This window comes from Lissotriton vulgaris, chromosome 8 (genome assembly GCF_964263255.1).
Source record: "Lissotriton vulgaris chromosome 8, aLisVul1.2, whole genome shotgun sequence".
NCBI classification, from domain to species: domain Eukaryota; kingdom Metazoa; phylum Chordata; class Amphibia; order Caudata; family Salamandridae; genus Lissotriton; species Lissotriton vulgaris.
Window position 1 is genome coordinate 1545836911 of NC_141696.1, and position 22978 is coordinate 1545859888.

The 22978-nt window shown below is 48.4% G+C and overlaps 2 pseudogenes across 1 annotated transcript in view; both read right to left on the bottom strand.

Annotated features, from left to right (window-relative positions):
- LOC147700332 (uncharacterized) overlaps window positions 1–22978 on the bottom strand; it is a 72774-nt pseudogene that overhangs the window by 7071 nt on the left and 42725 nt on the right. The window lies entirely within an intron of this gene.
- On the bottom strand, window positions 3877–5062 carry LOC147700333 (endoplasmic reticulum protein SC65 pseudogene; annotated as a pseudogene).

Sequence of the window (22978 nt, forward strand, 5' to 3'; positions counted from 1 at the left end):
TCACAATATTTACCATAAATAAGGTGGGTTGTGCTATGATCTTCATCAGGCAGCCCATACTCTGTGTTGTGCTGCGTGAGGAAGCTTTCCATCAACAGAGCCAACAAGGCCTTTGTTCAAGGAAAGATGTCTATTCTCCTGACTTTAAATAGGGAGGGAGGACCGTTGGCTTGGGGAAAAGGGTTGTCGTCACTTTTGGGTGTTAAATAATCTCGCTTCACCCAACTTTAAATCAGGTTATATGATACCTGTGAGCAAATGTGCACAGAATTGAACTACTGAGAAACCAAGACATCTGTGAAGCAATCATTGTGTCAACAGCAGTTACTCTTTACCTAACAATCTCATGAGTTAGTGGCACAGAAACTGAATACAAATTAGATTTATTCACTATTAAATGAATGCTTTGACATACAAACTGTAAAAAAATTAGCACAAATTCAAGTCTACCAAACAAATTCAATAACAAGGTAGAGAAAAAAACATACCCAGAGCAGTTCCCTCTACAAAAGCTTTCATCATTAACTGATATACTGCAACCCTCAGTGAGTTCTATAAGTGCATTTATTCCTTGGGTTTGGTGACTAAATGCTTAGTATTTTTAAAGGTGTCCCACTTTACACTCTAAAATGAAATGCTGCTCATGTTACAACCAGTAATGACTCACGTTTCTCCAATTCCTCTAATATCCCAGAAACATTAAAGGGAGCTGAACCATGTACTGACCATGAGCAAAAGGCCCTCAGAACAACAGTCTTCTGCTGCTAAGGAGTCCTCCTGTGTGCCAAAGGTAAGCCTTTCTGCACTTGTATGCCGCTGGTCATTGCCTAAAATGCTGCCTCTTTCTTATGAGGTAAGCTGGCTTTTCATACTTACTCCTCTGAGCAACTGCATTCATTGGGAAGAGCTGCCCCTGTCCGCTCTTATTCTCAAGTGACTCGTTCCCATTTACTTTCCCCATCATCTGCTCTTTTTTTTCTCGTTAATATTTATTGATTTTTGTTTCAACATACTTGGACAACAATACAGATGAGGATGTGCATGAGTTTAAGTACAACATTTAGTACAGAGTTACAAAGTTACACATTTGTAGTATATATATACAGATATTGACTGTTGTACCATTGTTGCACAATAAAACCATTACGAATAAAAGAACAACTTTACTTATTAACAGTATATGCCCTATTAATTTGTTGAACTGACCCTTTGCATAAGTTACCCATATGGGCGTAATTCATGTCGGTTTACTGTGTGGTGAATGTAGGATCTGTTTCTATGGTTCCCCCCACTTTTTTGCCCGATTCTAAGCTGTTTATGACTAGTCTGACTGGGGTCCTCCTAATCAGGACCCCAGTATATCTGCTGTCTCCCTAAACTGTTGTTTTCAGTACTTAGGTACATCCATGATTGGATACTGGGGTACCCTTATAAGTCCCTAGTATATGGTACTAAGGTACCCAGGGCATAGGGACCCCAGAGGTCTCCCAGGGGCTGAACCATGTATTATCAATGTGGAAAAAAACTCCTAGGCCATCAGCTAAGTATGTGAACAATTAGTCTAAGACCAGTAGAGAAAAGGAATATCAAAAAATGAAATGTATATTAAAAAATATATATTTAATTAACATAGATAAAAATATATCATAGAATTATAAATAATTCTACAATGTTCCCTATGTCATTGATGATTTTGAATGTATTATTATCTGTTACTTGTCTGATCTATATGCGAGTATGATTTATATGCCCTGTATTTATCGTGTTTGAAGTCTGTTGATGAATTTTAATGTACTATATTTTTACTGTATCATATAGTTTGACTTATGTGTCCGAGTCTCTATATGATTTTTATCTATGTTAATTAAATATATATTTTTTAATATACATTTCATTTTTTGATATTTCTTTTCTCTACTGGTCTTAGACTAGTTGTTCACATACTTAGCTGATGGCCTAGGAGTTTTTTTCCACATTGATTTTTACCCTGCCCTAGGAGTCTGTGTATTACTGATACCCAGGGGGTCCTTGTTTTCTCTCATCTGAACCATGTATTATGCCAGCTATGAAAGACCATTCAAAATGGAACCATAGACCTGCCATTGAAGCTTGTGTAAGTTGGTGCTAGCACCACTTACTAAAGATATAGGTTTCCCATATCAAGAGTCTCTGAACTTAAAATCTATAAGTCACCCCTATAGCAGGCTTTGCAATCCTAAAGAGAAAGTGCTATGTTCAAAGTGAGAGGGTACACTCCTGCAGCCAATGGAGTTTATTCTCTTGGGTTGTCAGTGAAGCAGCCATATACTATATAGAGGGACACCGTGTAATTAAGCGATGAACATCTAAAAAATGGCTGCAATGAATCCTATCATGTTTGGAATCAAACATGGTGGAATCATATTCCCATACCGTAAACGGTGTGGGAAGAATGATTCCAAGCACTGGAAGAGCCCTCCGTTAGGCTCTCAGTGTTCTCGGTACCAGCCTTCTTGACCCAGACAGCACAAAATGGTTGCTGCAGCCCAGACACACGATTCTTCCTTCCTGCTGCTGAGCCAAGCTTGAGCAGGGGAAGTCAGAATAGGCATCCTGTCACAGGAAGGTGTGACCACCTCCCATACAGGATTCAGTGTATTGGGATGGGGTTGGTGCGCTTGAAAGCGCCACTCAGTCTGCATGAGGGGCAAATTTGGTGTTCCTGGCATAGTCCAGTAAAACCAGTCCTGGGAGCCATTGGCTCCCGCTCTAGTGCGAAACTGGACAAAGGACATGGGGGTAACCATCCCCCTGTCCAGACCCTCCCCTGGGAGGTTCCCCTGAATCTTCCCAACCCTTTCCCCAGGGTACTTAAGGGATTACCTGGGTGTAGGTCCCTAGATACGTAGTGGGATAAGATTCAGACCAGACACCATTGCTCTTCTACAGTCTGGGCACTCTGGACTTCGCTTGACTTCGTGTGGGCCTGACATTGTCTCCCTTCCAGTCTGCTGCATAGTCTGTGCCTGTGCATCATACAGAAACCATCCAAGGCCTGTGAAGCATAAAGACACCTGAAGAAATCTCTCTTGGAGTGAAGGAGCCACTCCCCTGCATTTGCAGGTGCCACAACTAAGTAGGCCGGTCTGCAGATCCTGAGCTCGTCCAGACTCCTTGGGCTCTGCAACACAGGTGGTGGTTTTCCACACTTATGAGGCCTGCCCTGTCCTCTCACCAAGTTTAAAGCCAGTAACCCTCGTGAGGGTTGCAATAACCGAACCCATGGGCACCGCATCCAACTTGCAGTTGCAAAGGTTTGTTGGCTTCTCCCCAAGAAGATCTTTGGGCTCCAATTAGCCCCAACCTCGAGCACCTCCAGTTACCAGACTCTTCAGCCACACCGCATTGTGTGCATTGTGGCCTGCATCTTTTGGTGAGCTGCTTGAGGTCCTCTCGTGACTCCAGTGCATCTGCATTGTGGGTCTACTTGAGGGTCACACTTGTTTCTATTGGGCTCCCCTGATTGCTCAGGGCCTGCCCTGACTCCCCTGGACCTTGTTGGTGCTCCTGCTGAACACCGACCCCTTAGCACTCAACATCAATTTGCGGGACAGCTCGTGCCCGGCTTCTGGTGATCCTCAGCTTCGCCTGGCCCTCACAGTTGCAGAGTCAAGGGTGACAGATTGTCCCTTCTGCTGCATGTACCGCTCATCTAGAATCCTTCCTTGAATTCCACCGGACACTTTCTCCTTCAACAGCAGCACTTTCCTGAAGTCCTCCATTGGGTTCGACTGCGGTTTCCGCCGCCACTTCACACGTATGCACCCGGTTTCCTGAAGGCTGCTCTCCATAACTACCAATTAAGAGACTTTCTAAGGTTGTCTAAGAACTCTTAAATCACCATAAGGGATGTCTGGACTGGTGCAAGGTGTCCACTTCGAACTCACTGTCGGAAGGTGTGTCTTCGTCTGCCATATCTTCCATTTCATCATCTGGCTGAAGATGGTGCTCAGCAAACTCCAGCATGCTCCATTGAATGGTGGTCCAGTTGTGGTACCAAACAGCTTCCTCTCGAGGATCAAAGTCCTCCTCCTGCAGGTTCGACTGCTCCTTGTAGAAGCGGTGGTACACCAGGTTCCACTGCATGACGTCATCCTTGGAGTCGAAGAGAATGTAGCTGGAGACGCACTGCATCGCATTCTTGAAGTCGTTCAGCTTATAATAGGCGAACTGCAGATAGTGGTACATAGTGGCTACGAACTTCTGCACAAAAAAGCCGCCGACATTCGGGGTCAGGTTGGTTTCACAATCCACTTTACACCTCAGGACATCCACAAAAAGATCGGCAATGGCTGGATAGAAGTCCTTCATCTCTTTCACCTCGTAGGAGCCTCGCAGCCCGCTGAGCAGTTCTCGTAGGCCTTGTAATATTTGGACAGGGCTTGTTCCATGCTGTTGGTGCTGCTGCTGAAGACACCGCTGTTGTAGGATTTCACAGCTTTCAAGAAGATCGCTTCATAGGCGTGAGCCTCGATATCTATCAGAAACTCGTCGACGTCCAGCAAAGACTTGTAGTAGTTCATGTACCTCAAGGTCATCTCGTGCTTGGGGTTCTTCTGCAGTAGGTGTGCGCTGCTGAGACAGCTTTTTCGATCTTGTTCTCCTTGAAGTGCACATAGTGCAAGTACTGGTAGGGCTCCCTCCGCTGGAAGTCCTGCAGCGTGTCCCGGCCGGGGTAGGGCACCTGGAAGGTGGGCAAGCCATTCCTGCACTTCCTCAGGCAGACGGCGGTCTGCAGCAAGCGGCGGAATAGCAGTAGTTCCTGGTGCCAGCCCTCCAGGGGTCGGGTGCTATGTACAGGGTTTAGCGTGTGCTCGAGACAGGGGCAAGAGAGGGAAGACAGAGGACAGGGCACAGCAGGAGGGCGGCCACAGGGGGTCGTGGCAGCAGCAGAACTAGCAGTGGCAGCACGGGCAGTACAGCTGGACCGCGGCAGAAGCCTCAGGGGGGCAATGGCACCCAGGTCATAATGAGTGACAGCAAGCTCCACATCAGGGCAGAACAAGTAGGGCGTCTGGTGCATCAAAAGTGACAGAAGGCAGCAGGGCCGGGGCAACAGGCTCCGGGGTCGGAAGGAGCAGAGGAAGTGACTGGGGGTAAGGGGAGCACAAGGGGGTCTGGAGTTAGGAGCCAGCTCCAGGTGGACAGTGGGAAGGCCCTAGGGGGAGCTGCTGTCCGAGCCCCTGGGGGCTGCACAGGGCACCCTAGGTTCATGAAGGTGATGCCCCCACCGCGAGCTGCCATGGACCCCCACAGCCGGCTACATTCCTCCCGAAGAGCCTGCCTAGCCAATGCCATGCTCTGGGGTCTCCTGCTGGGGCCCCCCCTGCTCCCAGGCTCACTCCGGGAATTAAAAACTAGTTTTAAAATTGAAATGCCGAATTTTACTTTAGGGATCAAATGAATTACAGTGGCAAGAAAAGCCCACTCCGAAATGATTTTCTCCAGCTAACAACTCAATCAATCAGGTAATCCAAGTGCACACATGCGATCGTCACTAGATGGTGCTAAAGCCTAGGACGTCAGGATAATGACAGCAGTTCCAAACACATTAGGTAAAATAAGGCATGCATTCTGCAACAAGGCATCACTGCTCGAAGTGAGAAGGCCTCAAAGTATTACATATACGACACTCATAAGCAGGCCTAGCCAGAGAAAATTGAGTGTTCAATGTGAGAGGGGTCTGGCCACCTGAATGCGAGGGTGGGTCTGGAGACTCACTGCTCAGAGCTGCTTCGCCGGTGAAATGGATCAAAAAAAAAAAAAAAGCCAGCGAGGTGTGCGCGCCACTGCGAGCATATGTCTTCAATTATCGCGGCTGTGATATTTGAAGACACATGGGCTTTGGTGCGCGTAACAGACACCGATAGGCCATAGGCGGAGCTACTCGACTGCCTATGGCCTATTGCGTGTTCTGTTAAAAAACAGCACGCACGCAAAGCCCAATCAAAATGGACCTTGGAAAAGCACACGCACGAGCTGTGTGGAATTTCAAGGTCCATTTTTAAACCCCATACAAAAGGGCTTTTCGCTTTGCGAGCCCTAAAAATGTATTGATATTTTTCCTTCCAGTAGTGCGTTTGGTAATTCCCAGCAGGAAGTACAGCCCATTTGCTGTCACTGAGGTCTCAGTGGCTTCTGATAAAGTAGTTTCCACCTCATTCCAATACGTTTTTATGTTTGGGCAGTCCCACCTCATGGGTAGGAGCGTGGCTTTGGTGCCCCGACAGTTGGGGCAGATGTCAGTGTAACATCCTCGCTAGTTTGTGTCGGTTTAAGTAGGTATGATGTAGATAGTCAAACTGTGTGAATTTGATCCGAGCCTTGTTTGATAATATTTTTTGATATGGCAGACCTTGCGAGTTTGAAGTATGTCAGAAGTTTTTGGCTCAGCTTGCCTAGTATACCCCACATCTGGAATAACCGGTGTGTTAGTGATGCGTATAGTAGGAATATTACAGGGGATATTCCTAAATCATCTGCACGTGTTGTAAATTCATAGAGTATGGCCTCAGCAAATAGACCCCCTCCCCCTCAGGTTGGGAGTCCTGCAGTGTGCCATTCCGCCATTTCCAGATGACGGACACCTACTTGCAAGCTGGGAAGCATCCTATAGATAGGGCTGGGGTATAGGGCGGAGGTGAGTGTGTAGACCGCACATATCGGGTCCAGCAGCTATATGCTGTGGACATTAAAATGTTGTCAGGGTGCTTTGGGGTCGTCGCATTCGATCCACCCTTCTACTCCAGTAGTGTTGTCTGATTGTTATGTGGTGACCATTGTCCCAGTTCAGAGATATGATTCGCTAGCCATCTCATTGGCCAGTGCAGGGGAGCAGCCGCATACATTTCTCGTAGTCAGGCACCCCTATTCCCCTCTCTGTAATTGGAGAGTAGAGTTTCGTGAGGGCACTTGAGCTCTAGACTTCCCCCCCAAACTAAGGACGTAAGGATTTATTTCAGTTTGTTGGGCAATGGGAATAGTAGTGTCGCAAAGTAGTATAATAGGCGAGGAATTAGTAGCATTTTGGACAAATCTATGCTTCTCATTGGGGAGAGAGGTAACTCCATCCAGAATGACATGGAGGAGAGAGCCCTAGTGATTGCCCTCCCTAAGTTGCCTTCTATAACATTCGCTTGTGAGTGATATATTTCCACCACCAATATTTTAAAGGATTCGTATGTCCCGTTAAGAGGACAAGTATGTTCCAATTATTCAGTTGTATCCCTCAATCTATTTCAGAAGATATCATCTTACCATCTTGCCAAGGCCATTAACACCTGGCTGGCTGGAGCCTGTGACTCTGAGGCCCCCTTACGACGCATTTCCATCCGCCGGCTTAAGGACTCTAACCGATGGTTTAACGACCATCTAAAAGAACTTAAGCTGAGCGTCCGGAGGGCGGAGAGGCAGTGGAGGAAGAACTACTGCCCGTTATTAAAAACCCACTTTCTGACACTGTTGGCTGATTACAAATCAGCAATTCTAGCTGCAAAGACCGACTACTTCTCCACGAGAATACTGTCGGCCGCCAACAAGCCCAGGGCTATCTTTGACATCGTAAACGACCTGGCGTTCTCAGATCGAGCCTCGCCCCAAATCCCTCCCTCCCAGCTTCTCTGCGACCAATTAAACAACTACTTCGTGGATAAGATCACCAATATCAAGGCCAATATCCCTTTACCCTCGCCTACCTTCGTCGATCCTTCCCCCTCCCCAGTACAAAATCATTTCACTGTTATCCCCCCCCTCACTCAGGAATCCTTTCTGTCGATTCTCCCCAAAGTTAAATCTGGGTCCCCGGCGGATGTCTGCCCCGCTCGCATCCTACAGCAAATCTATTCTAGCTGCCCTGATCCCCCGATTGCCTTCCTCAACAGCGTTTTGGCACAGGGTGTGGTGCCCCCGGTACTAAAAGCAGCCACCATAGTACCCCTGTTGAAGAAACCCGGCTCGGACCCTTCTATCTCGTCCAACTTTCGCCCCATCTCCCTGCTGCCCTTTCTGGGCAAGGTGATGGAACGCCATGTTACCGCGGCTCTGAGCACCCACATTGAGGCGAATGGGGGGCTGGCTTCTCGTCAGGCAGGATTCCGCCCCAGGCACTCAACAGAATCGGTCGTAGTCGCCGTCCTAGACAACCTCAGAAAGGGTATGGATGACAACAACCACCAGGCACTGGTCCTCCTCGATCTTTCCGCCGCCTTTGACACGGTGGACCATACCATCTTACTCACCCGTGTCAAGGCGGCTGGCATTGGGGGATCAGCCCTTGTCTGGCTCTCCTCCTTTCTGAGGGACCGCACCCAGGCGGTCCGTCTAGGCGACTTCACCTCCACTCCCCTCCCTGTCACTTGCGGTGTTCCCCAGGGTTCCTCTCTCTCCCCCCTTCTCTTCAACCTCTACATCTTTCCTCTCATCTTTGCTCTCCAGCAGCTGGAGGTCACCGTCTTCAACTACGCGGATGACCTCCAGCTCATCTTTGATCTGTCCCCCTCCTCTCTCTCGGTCTCCAATTTCCAGTCTACTATGACATTCATCAGGGACTGGATGAATCACAACCACCTTAAACTGAACCCTGACAAAACTGAGCTGGTTCTCACTGGTGGTTCGTCCAGTCCCTGGAACTCTCTTTTCTGGCCCTCTTCTCTTGGCCCTGCACCCTCCCCCTCCACCACTGTCAAAACACTGGGTGTTAAAATGAACAATCAGCTCACTCTTCACTCACACATCAGCTCTGTGGTCTCCTCCTGTTTCCTCACTCTTCGAACCATCCGCTCTGTCTCCCGCTTCTTCACCCCTCAGGCCCTCAAGACCATCATGGCCGCCCTGGTAATCTCGCGTTTGGACTACGCCAACGCTCTTTTCCATGGCATCCCTGCCTATAGTTTGCGTAGACTCCAAGCCATCCAGAACCAGGCGGCCAGACTGATATTTGGCCTCCCACGCTATCACCACTCCACCCCCCTCCTAAAGAAACTCCACTGGCTCCCCGTGAAACAGCGTTCCCTCTTCAAAATCGGGTGCATGGTTTTCCAGGCCCGTCAGGGCACTGCCCCCGCTTTCATCACTTCACTTATCAAACCCTACGTCCCCGCAAGAAATCTCCGGTCCTCCTCCAAGTCCCTTCTCCTGATCCCCCGTTTCTCGCGCAAAAAATGGGGTGGATCCAATTTCTCTACTCTGGCCCCTTCCTTCTGGAACTCTCTCCCTGATAACCTCCGCTTCGCAACTCAGTACCTTTCTTTCCGTGGAGACCTGAAAACCTTCCTATTCAGTCAGGCTTTCCCCGCTTAAATTTTCTCCCCGGTCTTCCTTCCCCTCAGTCACTGAACCTTCAGCGCCAAGAAACCGCAAGGTGTATGCTGCGCTTTACAAGCATTTTAAATTAGAAATTAGAAATTACCAGAATGCAGAAGCAAATAGGAGTGAACATAACCAACAAATAATTGAGTTAATACTAAACTGTGCACATAATGAAAATTATGTTACGCTTTCAGGTGACATAATCACAGTAAACAACAAGAGACTTAATTGGTCGGAAATTTTTAAAACTTAGATTATAAAAATAGCGCAATCAGCAGGAGTACTCATTGTTTTGAAAATGACACTCAATGCAGTTGGAAAATGGCCCCTTTTACAAAAAAATGAATGACAAACTACACTCAAAAAGAAAGGAATAAATATCAGCAAAATAAAAAAAGATCACAGCTACTCATAAATCGGTCCTCGGAAGGCATCTACTAAGGAGAAAGCATAATTAAATATTGAGAAAGGTAAATAAGTGGCCAAACTACCAAGATTATCGCTGTAAATTAAAGAAATTGAATACAGATGCGAGATAACTAAATTGGGAAAAGAAATTAAAACAGACCCTGTGGGAAAAAGCCCTATTTACTAGTAAAAAGAACACCACAAGAGAATTTTGGAAGTTAATTAATAATTCAAATAAAGCAAGTACGACAGCAACATGCTCTATAATAACTGAATCTGGTTGGGTTAGGTTTTTACAACTTCATTTGAATTATAACCCAGATATGGAGTCTAACCCAGGTCCAAATAATAGGATAAGAGTGACGGATAAAAAGGAAAATTAATTGCATCATGTATGTAAGCTTATCTGTAAACAGAGACCTGAGTGAGCCCTTGGACCCAATGGGATCCCAAATACACTTTATAAGGAGAATGCTCCTTTCTGGGCAGGGTACCTAACAAGAGTTTTCAACCAAGCACTGCAAATGTCGATCATTCCGGAGTCATGGAAAGGCTTGATAGTGTCACCTATCTATAAAAGTTGAGAGTGGGAACTACCAACAAACTATCGACTGAAAAGGTTGCAAGATACGGAAGTCAAACTCTTTGCCGGCACGCTCCTGTCTGAATTAACAGAATGGGTAACTAAAATGCTGATAATTCCACCAAACCAATCGAGCTTCATACAAGGACAAGGTACGGCAACCATTATTTTAATATTTACAATTTTAATTGAAAAATACAAACTGAGGAAACAACTGTTATATTTATGTTTCGTGGATTTTAAGTCAGCTTTTGACTGTAAACCGGGAAATTCCCTGGCAAAAATTAGAAAAAAAGGTATCGGCCCGGGCCACCCAAAAGCAATTCAATTACTATATAATGAGACATGGTCTAGGGTTCAATTAGGTAAAGGCACGCAGTTATCTAGAAAAATTGAAACATCCCAGGGTTTAAAACATTGGTGCGTATTAGCACCCCACCTATTTAATCTGTTTTTATCTGATTAAACAGGAGTTTTAGAGAAGGAGATCACTCATCCACCTAAGTTGGCAGACAGACCAATCTCAAATCTACTATATGCAGATGATGTTATTTTTTTAAACCAAACAAAAATAGGATTACAACGCCTGAAAAAAACCCATATCAAGATACTCTATGGAGAACAGGGTGTTAATAAATGAAGCTACAACAAAAGTAATGGAAGTCGATAACAAGGCATCGAAATGCAATAAATATAAATGGTATTTGCAAAACCGAAAAGTAGAACAAGTGAAAATCGATAAATACCTGGGTGTCTTGTTTGACAATAGGGGCTCATTTTGCCTACATAAAACAGGGCTGAAAAAGAGAAGTGATTCCCTAATAATGACATTTTGTACACTGCAGAGTTCTTTGGGGTGGGATAGATCCTAGTTATCCTCCATTGCTAAATGTAATTAATGCAAAAATGCTGCCCAGTCTCACATACAACAATAGTTGATGGGCAGAATGCAGAACAATGTCATACATTCACCCCAGTACAGAGATCTGGGCCTAAATCCATCGTTTTTTTGCTCACCATGCCATTCCAGTTTGAACCCAGCCATATGCAAATCAGTATTGACCCTGTGCTCCATGGTAACAGTCTAGCCCGAACTGCCAAGCCAGGTCCTCCCTGGACTGGAAGCAAGCATCCAAGGACCGGTTTCGGGCTTTCAGCCCTCATCAGCCTGCATAGCTTGATTCCAGTGGCATGGAGAGCACGGGACTCACGTCTGAGCATACCACTCGGGGTGACAAATGCAAAAACAACATTTTTACCAGCCCAGTCTCACATACGGCAGCGAAGCACTCTTTGGTAAGGACGATACACTCTTAAATAATGCCATTACCAAAGTTTAAAACATTTTGTTTCGGCTACCTGCCAATGCATCACCTGAACAAATTAGATTGGAATTTGGTATACCAAATCAGCAAATTGCAAAAGTATGGAAAGTAATAAAAACGAATACCTTAAATCCTATGTGTTGCCTACTGTAATAACTCGAAGGCAAGATTAGTATTTATACGAAATATTTTATTAAGTTCCCACAGGAGCAACGGAAGTGCGGCTGCACAGCTCACACAAAAGGATAAAATCACGGTCATAAGCAACTGTCAACAGAACGCCTAACGTCCGCGCGCAGGCGGCGCGAGGCCAGCACAATTCACTGTCATTGCGCGAGGCACGCAATGGGAAAGGCCATTACATATATCTTTTATCCTCAACAGATAAGAACAAGAGAAAAGGAGAGGAGAGAGAGCAGAAGAGAAAATGAGGTAGAAAAGAAAGGAGATAAAAGAGGAAAGAAAAGGAAAGAAGTGGAGGAAGGAAGAGAAAACAGGCCGGAAAGGTGATAGGCAGAAAATAAAGGAAGAGGAAACTCGAACGCCTGTATCTGGCCGGCATGCGGACCTCTCTTGAGCTCCTCCTAAGTACAGCAGGAGGATTGCATGAATCAGGAACTATATTGTCACCTGGTACAACATTGAATGAACCATCAAAATCACAATTCATGTTGCGCACCTCGCTATTCACATCTTTGGCTTTTACTATCTTGTTCATGTTCCACCAATTGCGTCCCTTGACGCGGACAGCACTACGAATGAATGAATGAATGAATGAATTTGGGATTTCTATAGCGCATGGCTGCCCGGGAGTGTCCCTACCTACTACCTCACACCTTGTCTACCATAACGGGTTTGCTGAACTTGGACTCACCCTTTTTCACAAAGCCCTGTTTCTTTATTTTAACAAGATCACCCACTGCAAATTATCTGCTGACAACCCTCTTCCTTTCATCAAAATATTCTTTTTACTTGGATTGAATTTCACCAACCTTGTGTCGGACTCTTTCATCCAGATCTTGGGGAGTACTGTTGGATCTGAACCATTTTGACATCCAAGCAGGCCTAAATTCTATGCAAGGTTTTCTGCCTCTGAGAAGTTCAAATGGCGAAATACCTGTGGATGAGTGGAGGGTTGTCCTGTAAAACCATAACGCGGTCCTTACTGTAATGGAAATTATGAAAATAATGGTGGAGAGATGCACACCTATTTCTCTCATATTTGTCCAACATTCCTTTATACTTCCATTTTATTCGTTGTCGGTGTGCTCGCTCTTCGTGCTCTGCCCATCAGCACTGCAAATGAATGAAAGAACGTAAAGGAGACACAGGTTTGTCTCCATCTAGCTGCACAACCTATTTTAATGAATTTAATGAATTAAATTCGTAATCCATAAGTTTAAATTTTCCAAATTTTCACCATTTTATTCATCATTTCTTTACTCTATGTTATCTTTAATCCATTATATCAATTTCTTCAATCCTTAAGCCTTTGCACAAAACACAGGAGAATCCTTGTTTCCTTATGCCACGTTTTATTTTCAGTCACCCAATGCATTTCGGGAAAAATCCCTTCTTCGGGGGTTTCTAAAGTATAAAAAATACATTCCAATCAATTGAATGGCACTCATGTTGTGCACAAACACACACTATAAACACAGGCATTTTGTGGATAAAAACAAACTAGCATCTGCCTTATTTCCTGTGTACACTGTAAGTTGCTGTCATTATTTATAACCTTAAAAGTGCTTCAAATGCTCCCCGTACTGAACTGCTTCTCCACCCGATCATATTAACATTCTATCATCACTGTAGGTTAACCGGTTTCTGAAATGATGTGTCTTCCCCTGCCACCTTCAATATTACAAATCACAGTTATATTTAGATAAACGCTTACCGCGGCACTGATTATTTCAATCGTATGACTACATCTAGGCTGTGTATTGATCCCACAGCTACACTGTCTACAGCTCCCAGTGAAAGCTTTGCTCTATGCTGCCGTCTACTCACCTAAATCACCGTTTCAAGCTCAGCTGCATATCCATGTGACCTCTTAATTAACTGTGAGCTCTTTGCCAAACTGCTGGGGCCTTCCTACCTCCCATGCTCACACTTCTCTGTGGTACATTTCCCAGAACCCCTCTGTATTTCAATCATGAATACTGCAGTCCAAAATTCCTCCCTTGCAATTTATATGCTACTCTATGAAGCCCTGAAGCTCTTAAAAAAGGTCATTACTGCAATTAAGACATTTCAACAAACTTTAACATGATACGTTATTGCCACATCGATGTTCATAGCTCCAACCGTAATGTTCTTATGAGAGTTTAAATTAGATGTTTCAAAACACTCTCGAGTGTGGCAGGGAAACACACCTCCAGCGTTTACAAAATTACCACCATTAGTCCCATATATCCTTTACTCCTTGTACTTCATCTTTTAGGTGCGACCTCTCCTTTAGGGCGGGAAGTTCATTCAATGAAAATAATGGTGGAGAGATGCACACCTATTTCTCTCATATTTGTCCAACATTCCTTTATACATACATTTTACTCGTTGTCGGCGTGCTCGCTCTTCGTGCTCTGCCCATCAGCACTGCAAATGAATGACAGAACGTAAAGGAGACACAGTTTTTTCTCCATCTAGCTGCACAACCTATTTTAATGAATTTAATTAATTAAATTCGAAATCCATAAGTTTAAATTTTCCAAATTTTCACCATTTTATTCATCATTTCTTTACTCTGTTTCAATCAATCAATCAATCATAACACTTGTATAGCGCACTACTCACCCGGGAGGGTCTCAAGGCGCTTGGGGGAAGGGGTTTGCTACTGTTCGAACAGCCAGGTCTTGAGTTGTCTCCTGAAGGCGAGATGGTCCTGGGTCAGCCGAAGGTGGATGGGGAGGGAGTTCCATGTCTTGGCCGCCAGGTAGGAGAAGGATCTTCCTCCGGCGGTGGCTCTTCGGATGCGTGGTACGGCGGCGAGGGCAAGGCTGGTGGACCGTAGCTGGCGGGTGGGCGTGTAGAAGGTCAGGCGGTGGTTGAGGTACTTGGGGCCCAGGTCGTGGAGAGACTTGTGTGCGTGGGTGAGGAGCCGGAACGTGATCCTCTTGTTGACGGGGAGCCAGTGCAGGTCTTTCAGGTGGCCGGAGATGTGGCTGCGGCGGGGGATGTCCAGGATGAGTCGGGCGGAGGCGTTCTGGATGTGTTGGGAGTTTTTTCTGTAGCTTGGCTGTGGTTCTGGCATAGAGGGTGTTTCCGTAGTCTAGCCGGCTGGTGACGAGTGCTTGGGTGACCGTCTTCCTGGTTTCGGTCGGGATCCATCGGAAGATCTTTCGGAGCATACGCAGGGTGTTGAAGCACGATGAGGAGACAGCGTTGACTTGTCTGGTCATCAAGAGGGAAGAGTCCAGGATGAAGCCCAGGTTGCGTGTGTGGTCGGTAGGCTTGGGTGCGGTGCCCAGGGCAGGGGGCCACCAGGAGTCGTCCCAGGTGGAGGGCGAAGGTCTCAGGATGAGGACATCCGTCTTGTCTGAGTTCAGTTTCAGGCGGCTGTTCTTCATCCACTCGGCGATGTCTTTCATCCCTTCGTGTAGGCAGGTTCTGGCGGTGTCGGGGTCTCTGGTGAGGGAGAGGATCAGCTGGGTGTTGTCGGCGTAGGAGATGATGTTGAGGTTGTGTTGGCGTGCGATGGCTGCAAGAGGTCTCATTTAGACGTTGAAGAGGGTGGGGCTGAGTGAAGATCCTTGTGGAACGCCGCAGATGACTTCGGTAGCCTCGGATCGAAACGGGGGGAGGCGGACTCTCTGTGTTCTTCCGGCGAGGAACGTGGTGATCCACTCCAGTGCCTTCTCTTGGATGCCGATGTTGCTGAGGCGTTGAACTAGGGTGCAGTGGCAGACAGTGTTGAACGCTGCAGAGAGGTCCAGGAGGATGAGTGCCGCTGTTTCCCCGTTGTCGAGCAGGGCTCGGATGTCGTTGGTGGCTGCGATGAAGGCGGTCTCGGTGCTGTGGTTGGCTCTGAAACCGGACTGCGAGGGGTCGAGGGATCCGTTCGTCTCGAGGAAGGCGGCAAGCTGTCTGTTGACGATCTTCTCGATGACTTTAGCAGGAAAAGGGAGGAGCGAGATGGGGCGGACGTTTTTGAGGTCGGTGGGGTCCGCTGTTGGTTTCTTCAGTAGGGCGCTGAGCTCGGCGTGCTTCCAGCTCTCCGGGAAGGTGGCGTTGTTGAAGGAGGTGTTGATGATGTTCCGGAGTTGGGGTGCGATAGTGGAGTCGGCCTTGTTGAAGACGTGGTGTGGGCAGGGGTCGGTCGGTGATCCGGAGTGGATGGTGTTCATCGTGCGGGCTGTGTCCTCGGTGGTCACCGTGGTCCAGGTGCGGAGGGTGGTGGTGGTGGAGGGCGTTGGTTCGACGGCGGGGTGCGTGGATGGTGCGCTGGAGCCGTTGTGGATGTCGGTGATCTTGGGGTGGAAAAACGAGGCGAGGGAGTCGCAGAGGTCTTGTGACGGAGGGATTTCGTTGTTGCCGGTGTTGGGGTTGGAGAACTCCTTGATGATGCTGAAGAGTTCCTTGCTGTCGTGGGCATTGTTGTCCAGTCGTTTCTTCAGGGATTTCTTCTTGGTGGTGCGGATGAGCTGGTGGTGCTTGCGGGTGGCGTGTTTGAGGGCGGTCATGTTGTCAGTGGTCTGGTCGAGGATCCAGGCTTTCTCGAGGGTGCGGCAGGTCTTCTTGGAGTTCTTGAGTTCGTCGGTGGACCAGGATGCCTTCTTGCTTCTGGGTCTGCTGGGAGGGTTCTTTAGTGGTGCGAGGTCGGCGGCGCAGGTGGTCAGCCACTGGGGGAGGTTGCGGGCTGCTTCGTTGGGGTCCGTTGCGCTGGCTGGTGGGTTCTGGCTAAGGGAGGTGGTGAGCTGGTCGGTGGTGATCTTACTCCAGCTTCTGTGGGGAACCTGGAGCGGGTGGTGGTGGGTCGTGGTTCTTCTGAAGTTGAAGTGGACGCAGCTGTGGTCGGTCCAGTGGAGTTCGGTGGAGTGGCTGAAGGTGATGTGCTTGCTGGATGAAAAGACGGGGTCAAGCGTGTGGCCGGCGTAGTGGGTAGGGGTGTTGACCAGTTGCTTGAGTCCGAGGTTGGCGAGGTTGTCCAGCAGGGCGGCGGTGTTGCGGTCCTTGTTGTTCTCCAGGTGGAAGTTGAGATCTCCGAGGAGGAAGTAGTCAGCGGAGGGGAGGTCGTGCGGGCTGATGAAGTCTGTGATGTCCTCGCTGAATTGTGTGCGTGGTCCCGGGGGTCTGTAGGCGAGGGTGCCTCTGAGGGTCGTCTTTGGGCCGGTGTGGATCTGGAAGTGGAGATGCTCGGCTGGGGCGAAGGTGTCGTTGGGGTCGGTCGTGATGCGGATGGTGTTCCTGTGGATGATGGCGATGCCTCCTCCGGTCTGGTTGATGCGGTCCCTCCTGATGATCGTGTACCCGTCCGGGATGGCGATGGCGATGTCGGGGGCTGAGGAGACGTTCATCCAGGTTTCCGTGAGGAAGGCAACGTCTGGTGATGTTGCGTCGAAGAGGTTCCAGAGTTCCACGGCGTGTCTGTGGACGGAGCGGGTGTTGAGCAGGATGCACTTGAGGTGGTTGCTGCTGGTGCTTGGCGGGTGCAGTGCAGGTTCGGAGGCAGGTGAATTTGCAGGCTTTGCAGGTGAAGGGTCCGTGGATGCGTCTCGGGGTGGGTCCACAGCAGGCGGGGGTTCGGCCGGCATTGAGTGCGATGAGGGCGGCGGCGTCGTAGGTCTGTCGGGTCGTCTTGCAACGGCGGGGGCCAGGGGTTCTGGCACTGGGCGCAGTCCAGGCGCGGACGGGCGCAGACGGGCTTGCCTTCGGCGCACAATCGGCGCGCCCGCTGCGCGTACGTGGGGGCGACATAAGAAGGAGCCGGGAGGGAGTAGCAGCTGGGTGGCGCGAGCGGGCGGCGAATGGGCAGGAGGGGGGCGGGGCCGCAGGGAGGCAGCGGCGGGAAGGAGGGCAGAGGGCGGCTCAGCGGCGGCTGGGTCACCCTGTGGACAGACGCTAGGAGAGGGGGAAAAGAAGAAAACGAGGGCAGCACCAGGCAGAAAGGGCACAGCTAGGCAGCTAGGAGAGGGGACAAAACGGAGAAATACGAAGGTAGCAGCAGGTGGCAAAAGGGCACAGCTAGGCAGCTAGGAGAGGGGAGAAAACGAAGGCAGCAACAGGCAGAGAAGGGCACAGCTAGGCAGCTAGGAGAGGGGAGAAACGAATATTAACAACGAAGGCAGCAGCAGGGCACAGCTGATGGAGGCAGTAGCAGGGGTGTGTGGGGGCGACCTCGCCTGGTTACAGGCTCAGCGGTCGCTCCCTGCACCTCTGTGCTGTCTCCTTAAGAAAGAGCCGGGAGGGTGGAGCAGCTGGGTGGCGGGAGCGGGGTGGCGAATGGGCAGGAGGGGGGCGGGCCGCAGGGAGGCAGCGGCGGGAAGGAGGGCAGAGGGCGGCTCAGCGGCGGCTGGGTCGCCCTGAGAACAGACGCTAGGAGAGGGGGGAAAGAAGAAAACGAGGGCAGCACCAGGCAGATAGGGCACAGCTAGGCAGCTAGGAGTGGGGAAAAAACTGAGAAATACGAAGGTAGCAGTAGGTGGCAAAAAGGCCCAGCTAGGCAGCTAGGAGAGGGGAGAAAACGAAGGCAGCAACAGGCAGAGAAGGGCACAGCTAGGCAGCTAGGAGAGGGGAGAAACGAAGATTAACAACGAAGGCAGCAAAAGGGCACAGCTGATGGAGGCAGTAGCAGGGGTGTGTGGGGACGACCTCGCCTGGTTACAGGCTCAGCGGTCGCTCCCTGCACCTCTTTGCTGTCTCCTTAAGAAGGAGCCGGGAGGGAGGAGCAGCTGGGTGGCGGGAGCGGGGCGGCGAATCGGCAGGAGGGGGGCGGGGCCGTTGAGAGGCAGCGGCGGGAAGGAGGGCAGAGGGCGGCTCAGCGGCGGCTGGGTCGCCCTGTGAACAGACGCTAGGAGAGGGCGAAAAGAAGAAAACGAGGGCAGCACCAGGCAGATAGGGCACAGCTAGGCAGCTAGGAGTGGGGAAAAAACTGAGAAATACGAAGGTAGCAGTAGGTGGCAAAAAGGCACAGCTAGGCAGCTAGGAGAGGGGAGAAAACGAAGGCAGCAACAGGCAGAGAAGGGCACAGTTAGGCAGCTAAGAGAGGGGAGAAACGAAGATTAACAACGAAGGCAGCAACAGGCAGAGAAGGGCACAGCTAGGCAGCTTGGAGAGGGGAGAAACGAAGATTAACAACGAAGGCAGCAACAAGGCACAGCTGATGGAGGCAGTAGCAGGGGTGTGTGGGGGCGACCTCGGCTCAGCGGTCGCTCCCTGCACCTCTGTGCTGTCTCCTTAAGAAGGAGCCGGGAGGGAGGTGCAGCTGGGTGGCGGGAGCGGGCGGCGAATGGGCAGGAGGGGGCGCAGGGAGGCAGCGGCGGGAAGGAGGTCAGAGGGCGGCTCAGCGGCGGCTGGGTCGCCCTGTGAACAGACGCTAGGAGAGGGCGAAAAGAAGAAAACGAGGGCAGCACCAGGCAGATAGGGCACAGCTAGGCAGCTAGGAGAGGGGAAAAACGGAGAAATACGAAGGTAGCAGCAGGTGGCAAAAGGGCACAGCTAGGCAGCTAGGAGAGGGGAAAAAACGAAGGCTGCAACAGGCAGAGAAGGGCACAGCTAGGCAGCTAGGAGAGGGGAGAAACGAAGATTAACAACAAAGGCTGCAGCAGGCAGAGAAGGGCACAGCTAGGCAGCTAGGAGAGGGGAGAAACGAAGATTAACAACGAAGGCAGCAACAGGGCACAGCTGATGGAGGCAGTAGCAGAGGTGTGTGGGGGCGACCTCGCCTGGTTACAGGCTCAGCGGTCGCTCCCTGCACCTCTGTGCTGCCTCCTTAAGAAGGAGCCGGGAGGGAGGAGCAGCTGGGTGGCGGGAGCAGGGCGGCGAATGGGCAGGAGGGGGGCGGGCCGCAGGGAGGCAGCAGCGGGAAGGAGGGCAGAGGGCGGCTCAGCGGCGGCTGGGTCGCCCTGTGAACAGACGCTAGGAGAGGGGGAAAAGAAGAAAACGAGGACAGCACCAGGCAGATAGGGCACAGCTAGGCAGCTAGGAGAGGGGAAAAAACGGAGAAATACGAAGGTAGCAGCAGGTGGCAAAAGGGCACAGCTAGGCAGCTAGGAGAGGGGAGAAAACGAAGGCAGCAACAGGCAGAGAAGGGCAGAGCTAGGCAGCTAGGAGAGGGGAGAAACGAAGATTAACAACGAAGGCAGCAACAGGGCACAGCTGATGGAGGCAGTAGCAGGGGTGTGTGGGGGCGACCTCGCCTGATCTTCAATCCATTATATCCATTTCTTCAATCCTTAAGCTTTTGCACAAAACACAGGAGAATCCTCGTTTCCTTATGCCACGTTTTATTTTCAGTCACCCAATGCATTTCGGGAAAAATCCCTCTTCGGGGGTTTCTAAAGTATAAAAAATACATTCCAATCAATTGGATGGCACTCATGTTGTGCGAGAACACACACTATAAACACAGGCATTTTGTGGATAAAAACAAACTAGCATCTGCCTTATTTCCCGTGTACACTGTAAGTTGCTGTCATTATTTATAACCTTAAAAGTGCTTCAAACGCTCCCCGTACTGAACTGCTTTTCCACCCGATCATTTTAACATTCTATCATCAGTATAGGTTAACTGGTTTCTGAAATGATGTGTACTCCCCTGCCACCTTCAATATTACAAATCACAGTTATATTTAGATAAACTCTTACCGTGGCACTGATTATTTCAATCGTATGACTACATCTAGGCTGTGTATTGATCCCACAGCTACACTGTCTTCAGCTCCCAGTAAAAGCTTTGTTCTATGCTGCCGTCTGCTCACCTAAATCACTGTTTCAAGCTCAGCTGCTTATCCATGTGACCTCTTAATTAACTATGAGCTCTTTGCCAAACTGCTGGGGCCTTCCTACCTCCTATGCTCACACTTCTCTGCGGTACATGGAGAGATGCACACCAAATTAAGGAAACAAGGATTCTTCCTGTGTTTTGTGCAAAAGCTTAAGGATTGAAGAAATGGATATATGGTGAAAATTTGGAAAATTTAAACTTATGGATTACGAATTTAATTCATTAAATTCATTAAAATAGGTTGTGCAGCTAGATGGAGACAAAACTGTGTCTCCTTTACGTTCTTTCATTCATTTGCAGTGCGGATGGGCGGAGCACGAAGAGTGAGCACGCCGACAACGAGTAAAATGGAAGTATAAAGGAATGTTGGACAAATATGAGAGAAATAGGTGTGCATCTCTCCACCATTATTTTCATTGAACGAACTCCCCGCCCTAAAGGAGAGGTCGCACCCAAAAGATGAAGTACAAGGAGTAAAGGACACACGGGACTAATGTTGGTAATTTTGTAAATGTAGGAGGTGCGTTTCCCTGCCACACTCGAGAGTGTTTTGAAACATCTAATTTAAACTCTCACAAGAACATTACGGTTGGAGCTATGAACATCGATGTGGCAATAACGTATCATGTTAAAGTTTGTTGAAATGTCTTAATTGCAGTAATGGCATTTTTTAAGAGCTTCAGGGCTTCATAGAGCAGTATATAAATTGCAAGGGAGGAATTTTGGACTGCAGTATTCATGATTGAAATACAGAGGGGTTCTGGGAAATGTTGTACCGCACAGAAATGTGAGCATGGGAGGTAGGAAGGCCCCAGCAGTTTGGCAAAGAGCTCACGGTTAATTAAAAGGTCACGTGGATATGCAACTGAGCTTGAAACGGTGATTTAGGTGAGCAGACGGCAGCATAGAGCAAAGCTTTCACTGGGAGCTGAAGACAGTGTAGCTGTGGGATCAATACACAGCCTAGATGTAGGCATGCGATTGAAATAATCAGTGCCACTGTAAGCGTTTATCTAAAAATAACTGTGATTTGTAATATTGAAGGTGGCAGGGGAGTACACATTTCAGAAACGGGTTAACCTACAGTGATGATAGAATGTTAAAATGATCGGTTGGAGAAGCAGTTCAGTATGGGGAGCGTTTGAAGCACTTTTAAGGTTATAAATAATGACAGCAACTTACAGTGTACACAGGAAATAAGGCAGATGCCAGTTTGTTTTTATCCACAAAATGCCTGTGTTTATAGTGTGTGTTCGCGCACAACATGAGTGCAATTCAATTGATTGGAATGTATTTTTTATACTCTAGAAACCCCCGAAGAAGGGATTTTTCCCGAAATGCATTGGGTGACTGAAAATAAAATGTGGCATAAGGAAACAAGGATTCTCCTGTGTTTTGTGCAAAAGCTTAAGGATTGAAGAAATGGATATAATAGATTGAAGATAAAACAGAGTAAAGAAATGATGAATAAAATGGTGAAAATTTGGAAAATTTAAACTTATGGATTACAAATTTAATTCATTAAATTCATTAAAATAGGTTGTGCAGCTAGATGGAGACAAAACTGTGTCTCCTTTATGTCCATACTGTAACGGCCCATTTTACACAATCTCCCACAACCCTATTAAGCCTTTCAACTAATCCATTAGTTTGGGGATGGTACAGGGAGCTTCTGAGGTGGGTGACAGAAGATTCTCTAAGGAATTCTTCCACTTCAGCAGAGACAAATTGAACCCCATTATCCGAAACGATGGATTTGGGGAAGCCTTCTCTCATGAACATTTCTTACAAGAAGTCCAGAATCTCTTGTGAGCCAGCTCTGGCTACAAACCTTACTTCCGGCTATTTCGTGTAGTAATCGATCATCACTACAGCAAATTTGCACTGATGCGGCAAAGTGTGGAAGGGTCCTAGAATATCAATGCCTAGTTTTTCCCAAGGGGCTTCAGGGAGAGGTATGGGGGTGAGAGGGGGAACAGATATGCGGAGGCACTTGTCACTGGTTGCACAAATAGGGCACTCCAACACAAGGGCTTCAATGTCCCTATCCATATGTGGCCACCAAAAGTATTCTCGCACTCTGCGTTTGGTGAGAGTGGCTCCCAAGTGTCCCTCATGTGCTTTATTAAGAATGGTGGCTCTAATGCTTACAGGAGGTATTAACTTGTCTGATCTGAACACTAGACCATCCTCTAACGTCAGTTCATCATTGATCTTTACAAAAGGTTGTAATACAACATCAACATTCCTTTCTTTAGGCCATCCCTGTATTATGTATTTCTTTACATCATTTAAAATTATGTCACTGTCCATAGCTGCATACCATCTACCTTCCATCACTGAACACACATTTTTCAACTCAATACTAGCTATTAT